General features: G+C 40.6%; 1 protein-coding gene, 1 non-coding gene and 1 pseudogene across 8 annotated transcripts in view; all 3 read right to left on the bottom strand.

Moving 5' to 3' along the window:
• ARMH3 (armadillo like helical domain containing 3) overlaps positions 1–18,022 on the bottom strand; it is a 181,024-nt gene that overhangs the window by 16,360 nt on the left and 146,642 nt on the right. The gene's annotated exons all lie outside the window — the stretch shown is intronic.
• LOC144301513 (U6 spliceosomal RNA) lies at positions 7,726–7,828 on the bottom strand. The gene has a single exon (XR_013368324.1). It is a non-coding gene; the product is annotated as a U6 spliceosomal RNA (small nuclear RNA).
• On the bottom strand, positions 7,920–8,989 carry LOC144300811 (small ribosomal subunit protein uS14 pseudogene; annotated as a pseudogene).

Below are 18,022 nucleotides of genomic sequence, written 5' to 3'. Positions count from 1 at the left end.
CTATAATGAGATGGATGTTGACTGAACTTATTGTGGTAATCATTTCATAATATATGTAAGTCATGTCATTGTGCTGTATATCTTAAACTTTTAAATGGTATATATCAATCATATCTCAATAAAACTGGGGGGAAAAAGATCACAACAACCAAAAAAGGAAGTTTCAAATGGACCATGCTATTCCAAAAAGAATTTACCTGCTTTCCTGAACAGTCCAACACTATTTAATAAAGATCACAAAATCTAACTCTCAGCTACGTAATATTCACAATGCCTAGTATCCAATAAAAAATTATCAGACAAAAAAAAATTATCAGACATGTAAAAAACAGGAAAATATGACTCATAAAAGAAACATTAGTCAAAAGAAACAGATCCAGAAATGAGATACTAGCATTAAAAGCATGGATATTTAAAGAGCTATTATACAGGAGCCTGGGTGGCTCAGTGGGTTAAGAGTCTTTTTTTTTTAAAGACTGTATTTATAAAAAAAAAAAAAAAAAAAAAGACTGTATTTATTCATTTGACATAAGAGAGCTTGAGAGAGAAGGAGGGCAGGAGGAGAGGAAGAGGGAGGCTCCCCACTGAGTAGGAAGCCTGATGCAGGGCTTGACCAGGATCTGGGGACCATGACCTGAGCCCAAGGAAGTTGCCCAACTGGCTGAGCCACCCAGGTATCCCAAAAGTCTGACTCTTGATTTTGGTTCAGGTCATGATCTCATGGTCATGAGACTGAGACCCGTGCTGGGATCCATGCTTAGCATGGAGCCTGCTTAAGATTCTCTCTCTCTGGGGCACCTGAGTGGCTCAGTGGGTTGGGCATCTGACTCTTGATTTTAGCTCAGGTCATGATCTCAGTCTCCTGAAATCAAGTCCCACATCAGGCCCAATGCTCAGTACACAGTCTGCTTGTTCACTCTTTCTCCTTCTGACCCTCTCTCTGCTCCTTCATGTGCTTGTGCATACACACTCTCTCTTTAAAACAAATAAAATCTTACAAAAAAAAAAAAGATTTTCTCCCTCTCTCTCTGCTCCTTCCTAAGATAAAAAGAGCTATTCTAAATTTGTTCAAGTATTTTTTTAAAAGATTTTATTTATTTATTCATGAGAGACACAGACAGAGAGAGAGGCAGAGACACAGGCAGAGGGAGAAGCAGGCTCCAAGCAGGGAGCTCAATGTGGGACTTGATCCCAGGTTTCCAGGATCACACCCTGGGCTGAAGGCGGCGCTAAACCGCTGAGCCATCTGGGCTACCGTTGTTCAAGTATTTAAAAACATCCATGGCTGAGTGAAGTCAGTCAGTCGGTGAAGGACAAACATTATATGTTCTCATTCATTTGGGGAATATAAATAATAGTGAAAGGGAATATAAGGGAAGGGAGAAGAAATGTGTGGGAAATATCAGAAAGGGAGACAGAACGTAAAGACTGCTAACTCTGGGAAACGAACTAGGGGTGGTGGAAGGGGAGAAGGGCGGGGGGTGGGAGTGAATGGGTGACGGGCAGTGGGGGTTATTCTGTATGTTAGTAAATTGAACACCAATAAAAAATAAATTAAAAAAAAACATCCATGAATGTAATAAGGAGCAAAATGGAAGATATAATGCACAACATAATAAAATTGTGAGACTGTCAGACTGGACATAAAATTAAGACCCAACTATGGGTTGTTTAAAACAAATTCACCTAAAATATAAAGACACAGATAGGTTGAAAGTGAAAAGATAGATAAAGATATGCTTCTGAAGAAACTAAAGAAAGCACAATTGCTATAGTAATATCTGACAAAAGAAACTTCAAAACAAGGAATATTACCAGGAGTAAACAGTGAAATTTCCATAATGATAAAAGAGTTAGTTCTTTACAAAGACAATTTTATATATATGTGTACCTAATAAGAGATCTTCAAAATTCTGGATGAAGCAAAATTGACAGAACTAAAGGAAGATATTTAAAAGGTCTACTATTATAGGGGATCCCTGGGTGGCTGAGTGGTTTGGCGCCTGCCTTCGGCCCAGGGCGTGGTCCTGGAGTCCCGGGATCGAGTCCCGGGATCGAGTCCCACATCAGGCTCTCTGCATGGGGCCTGCTTCTCCCTCTGCCTGTGTCTCTGCCTCTCTCTCTCTCTCTATCTTTCATGAATAAATAAATAAAATCTTAAAAAAAAAAAGTCTACTATTATAGTTCTAAGTTTCAATACTCTTTATAACTGATAAAACAATTAGACAGAAAATCAGTGAAGACAGAAGACTTAAGCAACATTATTAACCAAATTGACCTAAAGGCATTTATAGAAAATTTATGTTATTTAAAGATTATGTATTTATTCATGTGAGACACAGAAAGAGAGGCAGAGACATAGGCAGAGGGAGAAGCAGGCTCCCTATGGGGACCCTGATGTGGGACTTGATCCCAGGACCCCAGAATCACGAGCTGAGCCAAAGGCAGATGCTCAACCACTGAGCCACCCAGGCATCCCATACATATTCTTTTTTTTTTTTCAAGATTTTATTTATTTATTCATGAGAGGTACAAAGAGAGGCAAAGACACAGGCAGAGGGAGAAGCAGGCTCCCTGTAGGGAGCCCGATGCGGGACTCGATCACAGGATTCCAGGATCATGCCCTGAGCCAAAGGCAGATGCTCAACCACTGAGCCACCCAGGCGTCACTACATATTCTTTTAAAATGCACACAGAACAGTCAACAATATAGATCATATGCTAGACCATAAAACAAATCTCAATAAATTTAAAAGGAATGAAATCAATCACATGGAGTATGTATTTCATATCTACTAGGGAATAAAATAAGAAATTAGTAACAAATTTATCTGAAAAATCTCCAAATAATGGGAATAAAACAATACATTTCTAAATATCACTAAAGAAGTGAGAAAATACTGTGAAGTGAATGAAAATGAAAACACAGCATAACAAAATCTGTGGTATTTGCTAGCACAGGGGAAATTTATAGCACTACATTTTTATATTAGAAAATAAGAATTGAAATCAATGATCTAAGTTTCTACCTTAAGAAATTAGAAAAAGGGGGGATCCCTGGGTGGCGCAGTGGTTTGGCGCCTGCCTTTGGCCCAGGGCGCGATCCTGGAGACCCGGGATCGAATCCCATGTCGGGCTCCCGGTGCGTGGAGCCTGCTTCTCCCTCTGCCTATGTCTCTGCCTCTCTCTCTCTCTCTCTCTGTGACTATCATAAATAAATAAAAATTAAAAAAAAAAGAAATTAGAAAAAGGGGCACATGGGAGGCTCTGTTGGTTAAGTGGCTGCCTTTGGCTTGGGTCATGATCCTGGAGTCCTGGGATCAAACCTGGTGTTGGGCTCCCTGCTCAGCAGGGAATATGCTTCTCCCTTTCTCTCTTTGCTCACTGTCTCTCAAGTAAATAAATAAAGTATGTATGTGTGTGTGTGTGTGTGTGTATATATATATATATATATATATATATATATTTTTTTTTTTTTTTTTTTTAAAGAAGGGACTCCTGGGTGGCTCAGTTGGTTGAGCATCTGCCTTCGGCTCAGGTCATGATCTCAGGGTCCTGGGATAAAGTCCCACATCAGGCTCTCTGATCATCAGGAAATCTGCTTTTCCCTCTTCTTCCCCAGCTTGTGTGTGTTTGCACTCTCTCTTGCTTACTCTCTCTCAAATAAATAAATAAAATCTTTAAAATGAGTAAAATATTTAAAAATTAAAAATTTTAAAATTAAGGAAATTAGATAAAGAAGAGCGAACAGAAGAAAATAACAAAGATGGTCATGTAAATCAATGAAATAGGAAACACCAAAATAATAGAAAATGAATGAATCTAAAAGCTAATTCTTTTTTTTTTTTTTAAGATTTTATTTATTTATTCATGAAGGACACAGAGGAGAGAGACAGAGGCAGAGACACAGGCAGAGGAAGAAGCAGGCTCCATGCAGGGAGCCTGATGTGGGACTTGATCCCGGGTCTCCAGGATCATGCCCTGGGCTGAAGGCAGGTGTTAAAGAACTGAGCCACCCAGGGATTCCCTAAAAGCTAATTCTTTGGACAGATTAAGAAAATGGATAAAACCTGTAGCCAGACTGAACAGGAACAAGAGAAGAAACACACATATTACCCATATGAATGATGAATCTATAGGCATTTAAAGATTTTATTTATTTGTTTATTTATTTATTTATTGGGGGGGGCAGAGGGAGAGAGAACATCAAGCAGATTCTCTGCTGAGTGCAGAGCATATCCCTGAGCTCAATCTCATGACCCTGAGATCATGACCTGAGCCTAAATCAAGAGTCAGACACTTAACCAACTGAGCCAACCAGGTGCCCCCAAATACTATAGACATTTAAAGAAAAAAATGATATATACGAACAAGTTATACCAATAAATTTAACAACCCATATTAATGAATAACTTCCTTGAAGACACAAATGACTAAAATTGACTCAAGAACAAGTAGAAAACCTATCTCTAAATCTATTTTAAAAATTGAATTAATAATTAAAATGCTTCCCACAGGGGCGCCTGGGTGGTTCAGTCAGTTAAGCATCTGCCTTCAGGCTCAGGTCATGATTCTGGGGTCCTGGGATTAAGCCCCCCATAGAGCTCCCCACTCAGTGTGGACCTGATTCTCCCTCTCCCTCTTTAGCTCCCCTTGCTTGTGCTCTCTCTGAAATGAATAAATTGAATCTTTAAAAAAAATTAAAATATAAAATGTTTCCCACAGAAGCATACTAATATACGTAATTTATTTTGAAACACATAAAAAAATAAGAGGGATTGATGGATCCATCCTATGGATCAGATATGTGATAAAATATAATAAAATGTAAATGACAGAAATTAGGTGGTGGCTATGCTGGTAGTCAATGTATAATTTACTCATCTTTACTGTATGTTTGAAATTTTCTTTATTTTTTCTTAGAGAGAGAGAGAGAGAGAGTGAGTTGGGTGGGGGGCAGAGGGAGAGAGAGAATCCCAAGCAGGTTCCATGTTCAGTGTGGAGCCCTACATGGGGCTTGATCCCACAACCCTGAGATCATGACCCCAGCTGAAATGAAGATTAGATGCCCAACCAACTGAGGCACCCCTGAAATTTTTTGTATTAAAATGCTGGGTAAAAAAAATCTTCCCACAAAGAAAAGAAAACTCTAGACTAAGATGCCCTCACTGGTTAATTCTATTAATTATTAAGCAAGAAATAATATCAATCCTACACAAACTCCCCCCCCCACACACACACAAACTCCTTCTAAAAATGAAGAAAGCAGGGCAGTCCAGGTGGCTCAGCAGTTTAGTGCTGCCTTCAGCCCAGGGCCTGATCCTGGAGACCCGGGATCGAGTCCCATGTTGGGCTCCTTGCATGGAGCCTGTTTCTCCCTCTGCCTGTGTCTCTGTCTCTCTGCACCTCCCCCCCATGAATAAATAAAATCTTTTTAAAAAATGGAGAGAGGAATTTTTTTAAGATTATTTATTTATTTATTCCTGAGACAAGAGAGACACAGAGAGGCAGGTACTAAACCGCTGAGCCACCCGGGCTGCTCGGAGAAAGGAATTCTGCCCAACTTATTTTATAGGGCAACATTACTCCAATATCAAAATCAAAGACATCACAAGGATACTATGGAACTGACATCCCTCATAAGCACTGATGCAAAAATAATCAGCAAAATATTAGCAACTCAAATTCTGTAATGTATAAAGTAGATACTGTAACATGATCAAGAGGGGCTTATCCCAGGAATATAAGGCTCAGTTACTATTAAAAATTAATCACAATAACTCTGTATCAGAATAAGGAGAAAATCCACCTGACTAGCTCAGGGAATAGAACATGCAACTCTCGATCTTGGGGTTAAGTTTGAACTCCATATTGGGTGTAGAGATTACTTAAAAAAATACTTAAGAGATAGAAAATCCATATAATCATCTCAATATATGTAGAAAAAGCACTAAAAATTCAATATCTATTCATAATTTTAAAATTCTCAACAGGCTTTAGCGCCTGCCTTTGGCCCAGGGCGTGATCCTGGAGACCCGGGATCAAATCCCACATCGGGCTCCCGGTGCATGGAGCCTGCTTCTGTCTCTGCCTGTGTCTCTGCCTCTCTCTCTCTCTCTCTCTCTCTCTCTGTGACTATCATAAATAAATAAATAAAAATTAAAAAATAAAATAAAATAAAATAAAATAAAATAAAATAAAATAAAATTCTCAACAGGGGATCCCTGGGTGGCGCAGCGGTTTAGCGCCTGCCTTTGGCCCAGGGCGCGATCCTGGAGACCCGGGATCGAATCCCACATCGGGCTCCCTGCATGGAGCCTGCTTCTCCCTCTGCCTGTGTCTCTGCCTCTCTCTCTCACTGTGTGCCTATCATAAATAAATAAAAATTTAAAAAAAATTCTCAACAAATTCAGAATGGGAAGGAAACTTCAATGTAATAAAGGTAATATATGAAAATTGACAGCTAACACATTACTTAATGATGAAAGACCAAATGCCTTCTCTTGAAAATCTGAAAAAAAAGTCTACTCTTACCACTTCAATATTTACTAAAGGTCTGAGCCAGTGCAATAAAGAAAGAAAAAGAAATCAAAGACATACATATTTGAAAGAACTAAAACTGAAATTATCTGTATGCAACATGATTATGAGCACAAAAAATTCTAAGGACCTTAAAAAAACAATTAATAAATGAGTTTATCAAAGCTTCAGGAAAAAAGGTCAATATAAAACTATTCTATTTCTTTTTTTTTTTTTTTTAAGATTTATTTATTCATTCATTCAGGGAGAGCGAAGAGAGAGGCAGAGACAGGCGGAGGGAGAAGCAGGCTCCATGCAGAGAGCCCGATGTGGGACTTGATCCCAGGTCTCCAGGATCACACCCCAGGCTGCAGGTGGCGCTAAACCGCTGCGCCACCGGGGCTGCCCAACTATTCTATTTCTATACACTAACCAAAAAAGTTGGAAATCAAATCATTTATATATAACATAAAAAATGAAATATCTGGGGACAGACTGAACAAAACACATACAAATACTATGCTAAAAAACTACAAAATATTGATGAGAAAATTTAAAAGATCTAAATAAATGGAGAGCTATTAAGTTTCTGCATTTGGAAACAATATTATTAAAGTGTTGCTTCTTTCCCAAGTTCATCTAGAGTTAATGCAATTCCAATCAAAATCTTAGCAGGGATTTCTGGGTGGCTCAGCGGTTTGGCGCCTGCCTTTAGCCCAGGGTGCGATCCTGGAGTCCCGGGATCGAGTCCCGCGTCGGGCTCCTGGCATGGAGCCTGCTTCTCCCTCTGCCTGTGCCTCTGCCTCTCTCTCTCTCTGTCTATCATAAATAAATAAATAAATAAATCTTAAAAAAAAAAAAAAACTTAGCAGACTTTTTTTTTTAGCAGACTTTTTTTTGTAGAAATGGACAAGCTAGTTTCAGTTTCACTTTTTAAAAATTTTAATATTATTTACTTATTTGTTTGACAGAGAGACAACGAGAGCCAGAGAGCACAAGCAAGGAGAACAGCAGAGAGAGAGGGAGAAGCAGGCTCCCTGCTGAACAGGAAGCCCAATATAGGGCTGGAACTCTCAGAACCCTGGCATCATGACCTGAGCCAAAAGCAGACACTTACAGACTAAGCCACCCAGGCACCCCAAATTCCACTCTTTACATGGAAATGCAAAGGACTATAGAATATTCAAAACACTTCTTTTTTCTAGTAAAAATATGGGACACTTCACACATTTGTGTGTCATCCTTGCACAGGGGTCATGCTAATCTTCTGTCATTCCAATTTTAGCATATGTGCTGCCAAAGTGAGCACAATTTTTAAAAAGAACAAAATCATTACAAAAAGATTAATAAATTCATCTTTATGAATACTAAATTAAAATTGGTCTTCATTAAAATGTCTGTCCTTTGAAAAACACCATTAAGAAGATGCAAAGGTAGGTGCCTGGGTGGCTCAGTGGTAGAGCTTCTGCCTTCAGCTCAGGTTGTGATCCTGGCATCCTAGGATCGAGTTCTGCATCAGGCTGCCCGCAGGGAGCCTGCTTCTCCTGTCTTTGCTTCTCTTTCTGTGTCTCTCATGAATAAATAAATAAAATCTCAAAAAAAAAAAAAAAGAGGATGTGAAGGTAAGCCACAGGCTATGAGAAAATATTTGCCATATATATGTCATATATACATAAATATATGACAAAGAATTTGCATCCAGAATACACAAAAACTCTTAAATAACACACACACACAAAAGACAAATGAGCAAATTTTTTAAATAAGCAAATGATTTGGACACCTCACAAAAGAAGATACATAATGGCCAATAACCAAATGATAACTGCTCAAGCATCACTTGTCATCATGCAAAATAAATTGATAGTAATTTTTTTCAATTTTTAAAAAACACTCATATTTGAAATATTTTTATTTATGTACAATGATATAGCATTAAGATAGGTCTCTTGGATATACACAGTAAGTTAGGTATCTTGAATGATGCATTCAAGGAAGCTCACTTAATCTCACTTAATGAAGCCTATATCCTTACCATACTGGCAGAAACGCTGGTTGCACATACTGAGGCCGTAGACCCTATTTCCAGATCAGACCATGCCAGTATAAGCAGATACAGCAAGGAAGAAAACCCTGGCCAAATTTCCTCAGATGGCCCCAGGAGAGCTGATGGTGATCCATCTTGCTCTCTCGGATGCAGATGCAACAAGACTAAAGGTGATAAGGGACTCCTGGGTGGCTCAGCAGTTGAGTGTGGGCCTTTGGCTCAGGGTGTGATCCTGCTGTCCCAGGACTGAGTCCCACATTGGGCTCCCCAGAGGGAGCCTGCATTTCTCTCTGCCTATGTCTCTGCCTCTCTCTCTTTGTGTCTCTCATGAATAAATAAAATCTTAAAAAAGAAAAAAGACTAAAGGTGATAAGTAAGTATGTAGTGTAATGACAGCACTGAATACCCAAAGATTGGGTAAAATTAAGAACATGTTCCGAGTGTGATAAGAAACCCAATCAACAGTGTTTAGATTAATTTTCAGCTGGGCACTAGCCACCTGAGATTTTTATAAGTGGCTGTACTTACCTAGACCTTCTGACAAAGTCATTCACCAAGCTTGGGGAATTATAGGGTCTTGCTTTTACCAATCTAGTGACTGTCCTGATTTTACCTTTTAATGAAACTGAGGCAAGGATAAAGATATGAGATGACCATGACTCTCCTTGTGGAAACCCACTCCAAATGAAGGTCATTGGCCTATTATTTATGGATTTCTGAGGCAATATTTCTCTAGGTTATGAGGAGGACAGGGAGGTTTTATCTTAGGTTTATAAACGGTCAGGTGGGGCTGCTGCAAGCATGCCACATACATTGGCTGAGGTGTAAAGGTAAACACATAGGCAAAGGTCTAAGCAAGAAAGCAGTGACACTAATTCTTATAGTGTGAAGTCTTCAAGGGCAGGCATGAATTTTGCATTTTTATAGCCCGTGGCTTGGCACACAGCAGATACTTCTGTACTTTTGCACTGAAAAAAATTATTCTGGGGCACTTGAGACTACATTATATATTCCTTGTCTTACAGCACTAACCAAAGCCTCCTAGAAGTAGAGAACTCTTAGACCAAGGGAGGTTCTGAGAGTGTCCTTAAAAGGTTTAGAATTGGTTCTTTTTCAAAACACTTTAGCCCAAAGTAGTGGAAACAAAGAAAAAAGCCAGTAGCCCTGGAACTAGAACAAATAACAACCTGGTAACAAACTCAGACTCTACTAAGTAAGCACCCCTCTCCCTCCACTGGTATGCTTACGGTGTCTTTCTATCTAAGATAACCTGAATCTCTCTCCAGGGTACAGTCATCCAATGTAATTGTTTAGAAACAAGGATCCAAAAGGTGGGCACAAATCTCTTAGGCTAAAAAAGATGATGCCTTTTTTTTGTTTTAATATTTTATTTATTTGTTCATAGACACAGAGAGAGAGAGGCAGAGACACAGGGAGAGGGAGAAGCAGGCTCCATGCAGGGAGCCCGACATGGGACTCGATCCCAGGTCTCCAGGATCACACCTCAGGCTGCAGGCGGCGCCAAACCGCTACGCCACCAGGGCTGCCCCAGATGATGCCTTTTAAAAGGTAACTAGTTCCTTTATACAGCTATCCTGCATATAATATGCAGATGTTTCCCCCCTTTTTTCCCTCTTTCTATTTTCATCTCCTATACTTCAGGACTAAACTCAATTTAAGAGCCAATATAGGTTGGCTAGTCCTCCCAGTCCATCCATGTCTTTTAAGCCTGTAACTACAGGGCTTTCCACTGCCCTGAGATTTATTGATCTGACAGACTGGCTCTGCCCTTCAGTAAGGTGGATCAGATAATGAACCTCACAGTGGGTGATTAGTAAGAGGCCAGCAGCTGGTTAAAGGAGTGGTGACAGTGACTTTCTTTGATTTCCCTGGGCAGTTGCCCCACCTCCCTGACTTTATTTGGCTGAAGCCCTAGGCAGCCCTTGTGAAGGTTTTCTTTGCACTAATTATAGATCCAAGGTGTCCAGGCCCTTACCCTCCGCAAGCAAGGCATGCAATCCCATTAAAAGGCAGCCAAGGTAATGGCGGCCGGGGAATCAGGACACAAATATTGCATCAGGCCTTCTTCTCTGTGGCTTACTGCAGGCAGGACACTTCTCCCCACTCAAACTAAGAGGCATGTGTCTCTCTTCTCCCCATCTGAGGTTTCTTTCTTTGGAAATATATCACATCTCAGGGAGGGAGAGAGAAAACAGTCTCTGCTCCCAACTCAGCAGCGATGTGACATGGGGTCTCTGCCTCCCCAGGCCTCCCCTATCCATCCCTCCCTAAAAGACAGAATTCTTTAGCAATAATCCCACTTGTGGGCTATCCACAGTTTCCCTCTAGCTGAGTGGGTTATTCTTAAGATCACAACTTCCTTTGCACAGTATTAGTGTGAAAGGTCAAAGTGCTGTTATGGTACCTAGCAAAAGCATTTCCAATTAGCATAGTCTATAACAGATAAAAGTTAGAATAGCAACATTTTTGGCCACTGATGTTAGCACAGTGGCAAACCATACTCTTTCTAGCATATCTTATAGAGTTTTGAGCTATCTCTTGAGGAAGAAGTTGCAGTGGAAATAAAACAAAAGTTCCCAAAGATCTATTTAGAAGGAAGGAGGTGGCTAAAAAACAAACCAAAGAGGGAAATCCTATTTGTACACTCTCATCTAATAACTGGAATAAAGGATCCTTCTTAGATTAAACCAAGAAAGCAAGGGCTGCTGTCTCCCATAACCTCTGGAAAAGCTGACAACTACTGGAATTCCTATAAGCTGCAACATTATTCCTCTATGCACTGCCAGTGAAGTTTCGCTGGCAATGAAGCCTGACTGAGGAAGACCAGAGTTCATGTAATGCCATTTCAAAATTCATATTTAATTGGAGGAAATGCAGACGGTGGCAGAGATGAATAATAAGCTGAGCTCTTCACCGGTGACCTCTGCATTCATTTAGCTTGGTTGTGGGACATTAATGTTGAGAGCCTGTTGTTGTTTTAGCAAAATGGAACTACTACTTTAAAAACAATTAAAATTCAGTGTACTATTTTTTAGAGTTTGACCTACATAACTATATTATCTATTAAAATCTCTTTTTTTTAAGTCGTCATGTTCCTTGGTGTGTAGAAAAGCTTTATTTCTCATAGTGACTTTGTGGACATGCTTGGTTGAATAAAGAGACTCTTTCCTCATTTATGAAGTTATCATACTGTGCAAGTAGCCTCTACTTAGGCATTTCTACCTAACTGGCTGGCAAACTCCCCAGGCCTCTGGTCAGTACTTATCTTCCTCTTCCCAAACCAGGACCTTTCCCCATCAACCAGGAGTGAGTCCTGTTACCTGTACCGTCCCTGCTTCTCCCCTCACCTTCCTACCCTAACCCTCCCTCCCTCTTCCTTCAGAACACCTGGAGTCCTGTTACCTGTACCGTCCCTGCTTCTCCCCTCACCTTCCTACCCTAACCCTCCCTCCCTCTTCCTTCAGAACACCTGGCAAGCTCAGGTTGTCACACATGTTCCCGTCTGATAAAGTGGAAGCAAGCAGCTCAGGCATCAGTGTCAGACAGATCAATGCTCCAATTATAGCTTTACACTAACAGCTGTGGGACCACAGGCAAATTACTTAGCCTCTTTAGCATCCTCATCTATAAGATGATAACTGTACCTACCTCAAATAGTTGATAGAACAACTAAGTAAATAACCTAGGTAAAAGCACCTAACTCAGTAACTGATAGCTGTTTCTTTCCTTTTATCTATCTGTGTCCCCTTAAAATCCAAGATACCATCTCTCCTTTCTCTGGCAGTGCAGCGTGCCTCCTGGTCCAAGTAAGACTGTGGCCCTCCTAGCAGCACATCATCAGCTCATCCTCTTACGTGGACTTTCTCAAGATGCTCATATAACATTAAGTTGGCTTTCAAGTTAAACAGCTTGTTAGAAAAATCTCTCTGCCTCTGACTCTGTCTTTCCTGCTTTAGTGAATCTAGTTAACAAACAACTCATACCAAACCTTTTCCTGTCAAACAGGCCAACTGAAAGCTGGAAACTAAACGAAGGCAACAAGGAAGGGGGTGTCATGGAGCCAATGCCATGTCCCACGCTGGTGCTCATTAAGAGTCTACATGGCAGGGATCCCTGGGTGGCACAGCGGTTTGGCGCCTGCCTTTGGCCCAGGGCGCGATCCTGGAGACCCGGGATCGAATCCCATGTCAGGCTCCCGGTGCATGGAGCCTGCTTCTCCCTCTGCCTGTGTCTCTGCCTCTCTCTCTCTGTGACTATCATAAATAAATAAAAATTAAAAAAAAAAAAAAAGAGTCTACATGGCAGACCTCACTCGGAGCTATAGGGAGGCAATGCAAAACTACAGGCCAAGTGTAAGAAACTGAGTCACGGCTATCAGAGAAATCTTAAATCTCAGATCTCCAGCATGTGTCCCTGTCCAGGCTGCTTTTGCATGGTGGTTAAGGCTCTGCTGCTCTAAGATGTAAAAACATCACAGGAGCTCTCAGAGTGGGCTACTCAAAGGTCTCAATTGCCAAGGGGAGAACTTTCTATCAGTAGCTCCCAAGGGGAAAGTGAGCTACAATCACAGCTGCTCAGAAAGCCCTGCCTCATAGCTTTACAGCCCCCTTCTCTCAGTCATCCTCAACAACCTGTGATGTGCTGGCTCATGCACACTTGGCCTGTGAGAGCTAACAGTTAAATTTTCAAGCACTGTGAGAGCCACTTGGCTTCATAGTGGGAGAATTCACATCCAACACTGCAAATCAGCCCCCTTCCGAATACTCACCTCCTTCAGTAATTGTTACACATATACTAGCACATCAAGGGCCAACAACTCTAAAGCTGAAACATCAGGCTCCATTTCCTCATAAGCCTTGAAGCTCTTAGGATTATCTCCCCTGAGATCTTTCCCTACTTCTTCCTAGATGTTCTCAAGTAATGGGCACCACCCAGGGCCCCTAACAATGTTTGCCCCATGGACCAGGGCTTTCCTTTTATTATTATCTCACTCCTCTCTGGGAAAATAAAGCTAGATTTTTTTTTTCAAGATTTTATTTACTTATTCATGAGAGAGAGAGAGAGAGAGAGAGAGACATAGAGAGGTAGAGGGAGAAGCAGGCTCTCTATAAGAAGCCCAATGCAGGACTCAATCCCAAATCCCGGGATCAGGGCCTGAGCCAAAGGCAGACGCTCAACCGCTGAGCCATCCAGGCATCCCTAAAGCTAGATTCATTATGATTTCTAAATGCCTAGCACTTATTTGTAGTGGCCCTTAGGATCAGGAGAAAAATCAGAAGGTTTATTAAAAAGATTACTAACAGACAGACATATTAGTTTCCAATGTAACCTTCACTCATTCAGATATGAAGCATTTTTTGTTTCCCTAATTTACTGTATTCCTACAAATAAGTCATATTATTTACTTTGTCATAATACTTTTGAAGATAGCTCTTCCAATATACATTATATATGCCTCCTCTGAATCCAAAATCCAAAGCCCTAATGAGAGTTGAAACTTAAAGAGATAAGGAGAGTAAAGCTCCATAAAATTCCTAAAGTAGAAAACTTATGAATGTGGTTATACTGTCCTGTGGTCCTGTGACATATGGGGATGCCAGCAGATCACCTTGCTGATCCTCCTGGAAAATTCCTAAGTTTATATGTAGGGAGAATTTTAGCCGACTCCTGGGCCACTTGGCTGAAAAGAAAATCAGCTTCAAGAGAGGTCTGTCCGCTCCTAGAAATAGGTTATAGAATGGTGGTTGCTGGGGTAAGGAGGAAGAAAGGGAAGTTATTCACCTGATAGGGCTTTAGTTTTATAAGATGAAAAGATTCTAGGGATCAATTGTGCAACAATGTGTACACATTAACACTACTGTACTGTACACTTAAAAATGAATGGTTTAAGGTGGTAAATTTTGTTGTGTGTTTTTTACCAACATTTTTTTTAAAGCTCGGTTTGCCTATTAAGTCTCATCACATGCCTAGCACTGAGGGTGGTTCATAATGGGCTTTTGACGAACACTTATGAATTGAATCCAAAACAGTACAATTAGGACAGGGATGAGAGTGAGTACATTAGGGATTATGGAAGTTGTGATGACAATTTAAATGACTGAACAGTATTTCTAAGTCATTCGGCCTCTGGGTACTCTGTGACCCAAGTACAAGGTTTACAGAAACTCTGGGACTCTTCTCCCTTCTTTCTGTCCTTTTTAGATCCTGGCTTTGAGTACATTTTACAATCTATTCCTCTCCATTTATCCAATCCCTATCTCTACTCTTTGAAGGTCCACCCAATTCTTCTCATTTCCATATGGTCTTTCCTGACCACCACAACCTACAAGGATCTTCCTCTGATAGAAGCTCACATGTCCTACTGCTAGTACTGGTCAGCTATCGATAAGCTGTCTTAAGCCACCTCTTGACTTTATTTCATCATTTGAGAACAAAAGTCCTTTATCACATTTCTGTAATCCTCAAATGCCTAGCACAATCTGAAGTACAGAGCAGGCACTAAATGCCAAAACACTGACAGCTGAATGAAGGCTAAAGAAAGCAAAGGCAGGGTGGGGGGTGGGATCTGAGTGGCTCAGTCCATTAAACATCTATTTTCAGTTGAGGTCATGATCTCAGGTTCCGGGGATCGAGCCCCGCAACAGGCTCCTTGTTCAGTGGAGAGTCTGCTTCTCTCTCTCCCTGTACCACCTCTGCCCCCACTCGTACTCTCTAATAAATAAAATCTTTAAAAAAAAAAGTAAGAAAGAAAAAAAAAAAAGCAAGGGTGGGCCAAACATTATTTGTGACCAAAGTCACAAAGTTGGTCATGAATGAGACTAAAAGCTTAAGGAATCAGATGCTCAGAGAAGGTTTTAACTTGAATCCTAAACTGCAATTGTGTACTCTAGATATTCAGAGCTCTAGAGAATCTTCTGTAAAGTTCTACCATGAAGCCCTCTCTTACCTATTATAAATTTAGAGCTGGCATAAAGCAATATGTAACAAGCATTTGTAAACCAAAACAAATAGTGAATAACCTAAAAGAAGCCCAAGATCCTCAATGGGCATTTTCAAAGTTCTGATGGCTTTGAGGAAAAGAAGTATGAGGTACTTACTATTCAAGGAGCTATGCCAATGATTCTTAAAATTTAGTGGGGGAGGTGTCAAATATTGGTTAGGAATTTTAAGAAAGACGGATATTTTTTAAGATTTAATTAAAATATATATATATATTTAAAGATTTTATTTATTTATTTGAGAGAGAGTGTGTGTGCATGCATACACACACACACACACAAGGGAGGGGAGGAAGAGAGGGACAAGCAGACTCCCAGCTGAGCACAGAGTATGGTGCCAGTGTGGTACAGAGCTTGATCCCAGGATCCCAAGATCATGATCTGAGCCTAAGTCAGATGCTTCACTGACTGAGCCACCCAGGTGCCCCTTTTTAAAAATATTTTTTTAAAAATTTATTTATTTATTTATGATAGTCACACACACACAGAGAGAGAGAGGCAGAGACACAGGCAGAGGGAGAAGCAGGCTCCATGCATCGGGAGCCCGACATGGGATTCGATCCCGGGTCTCCAGGATCGCGCCCTGGGCCAAAGGCAGGCGCCAAACCGTTGCACCACCCAGGGATCCCCTAAAAATATTTTTTAAAAGTAATCTCTACACTCAATGTGGGACTTGAACCTACAACCCCAAGATCAAGAGTCGTACATTCTACCAAATGAGCCAGCCATTTGAGAGACAAAGTACAACAATGGTTATAAGGGGGGGAGGGGAATAGGCAGTTATTGTTCAATGTGACAGGCTTTCAGTATGGAATAATGAAAACATTTTGGTAATGTGTAATAGTGATGGCTGCAAAATGATGTGAATATATTTAATGCCACTGAACTATATACTTGAAAATAGTTAAAATGGTAAATTTTATGTATATTTTACCACACACACACAAAAAGGAGTTAAAATGAACAAACTTCACAATCAATATCGGACAAATGTGATATATGTGTATAAAATATAAAAATGCATGCAGTTTATTATAGTAGATAATGCACAACCATTCAGTGACACTGAGGGTACTGATTGATTAAAAAGCTCTGCCCTCCATGAAGCCAATGAGAAGTAACAGAAAAATGTCATCTATCTTCTAGAAATATGAGAAGCAGCTCCAGTGTGAGAGAATGGGCTTTGTTTAGTAAGCAATAATGAATTTACAAACATCACCTTGAAATGCCTCAAACAAAGGCTGTGTGTCTGAGTGTTGTCAGAACTCAAAAATTCACAAATCTCTTGCAAGAACAAAATGGCAGGCAGATCTAGCAAAGAGCCCTCTCTTGTCTGCTATGCTATAAATTCCAGTTAACACCTATCCATGGTCTTCAGCTTTTATTTTAGGAGTACTTTAGTATCTATTTGGGGATTAAGTTCCTGGGTTTTTTCCTTCTAGTTTGCTACTAACAACTGCAGGGTCCTACTGGATCCCAAAGCCAGCTCTTTGGGAAGCTATAAATACACTTAACATTAAGTGATATTAGCATTGGTGTTCATAAGTGAAGGGAGAAAAGTGCTCCAACACATGTTGGAGATTAACAAGGCAAGCAAATACTTCTAATCTGATAGTGCTGAGAATAAAACCAAGTGCACTGTAATGCTGTCATTTAGCGTCCTTCCAAGTCAGTCAGGGCAGAGAAGCAACAACTATTTTGAGGGCAATTTTGAAAAGGGTCCCAGAATAGTATCACCCTTCCCCCACTCCCTAGGTGAAAAGGACTGCTAAGAGAGGTAGTAAGTGTACAAGAACTCTGGGAGAGCAAGGACTACACTTAGATTATTCACCACTGATCCCCATGACCCAGCACCATACCTTGTAAACAGCAGGCATGTAATTATTTATTCCCTAAGTAAATCTTTGAGAGCTGCTATCCCTTCCCCCATTCTTGAACAGGGCTGTGTACTCTCCCTCCCCACAGAAATCACCTCATCTCTGGCTTGTGGATGTTTTTTGAGAGGCTCTTTCATCACTTCATTTAACTTTGAGAGAAGTTGGAGGAGGGTGAGGACACGTGCTTGCTAATCATCCTTTTCCAGATTGCCTCATGCGCCAGAATGGATTTTTATTATTGGTCTGTGGCTGCTACTGCTGTGGAAAGATTTCAGCCTGACCTTCCCAAGCTGCTGGGGAATGAATGTTGCACGTGGCTGACAGAGAAAATGTGTCCTTTTTTTTTTAAAAGCTTTTAGACTAACCAGAGTTCACCGTGGAAGGAAAGTCACCCTTTCTTGAACCATACAAAACTCAAGTTGTTAAATTCTTTTACATAAAAATGACATAGTAAAACTGATCTGAACTGGTCCAACAGGAAAAAGGTAGCATCCTGAAGCGCCTCACAGAGAGCAGTGGCATCAAAGAACAGTACTCATGGAAAGAAGAAAATGAAAGCC

The sequence above is a fragment of the Canis aureus genome, chromosome 29 (genome assembly GCF_053574225.1).
Source record: "Canis aureus isolate CA01 chromosome 29, VMU_Caureus_v.1.0, whole genome shotgun sequence".
Classification (NCBI taxonomy): domain Eukaryota; kingdom Metazoa; phylum Chordata; class Mammalia; order Carnivora; family Canidae; genus Canis; species Canis aureus.
This window is presented reverse-complemented; position numbering and strand designations above follow the sequence as displayed.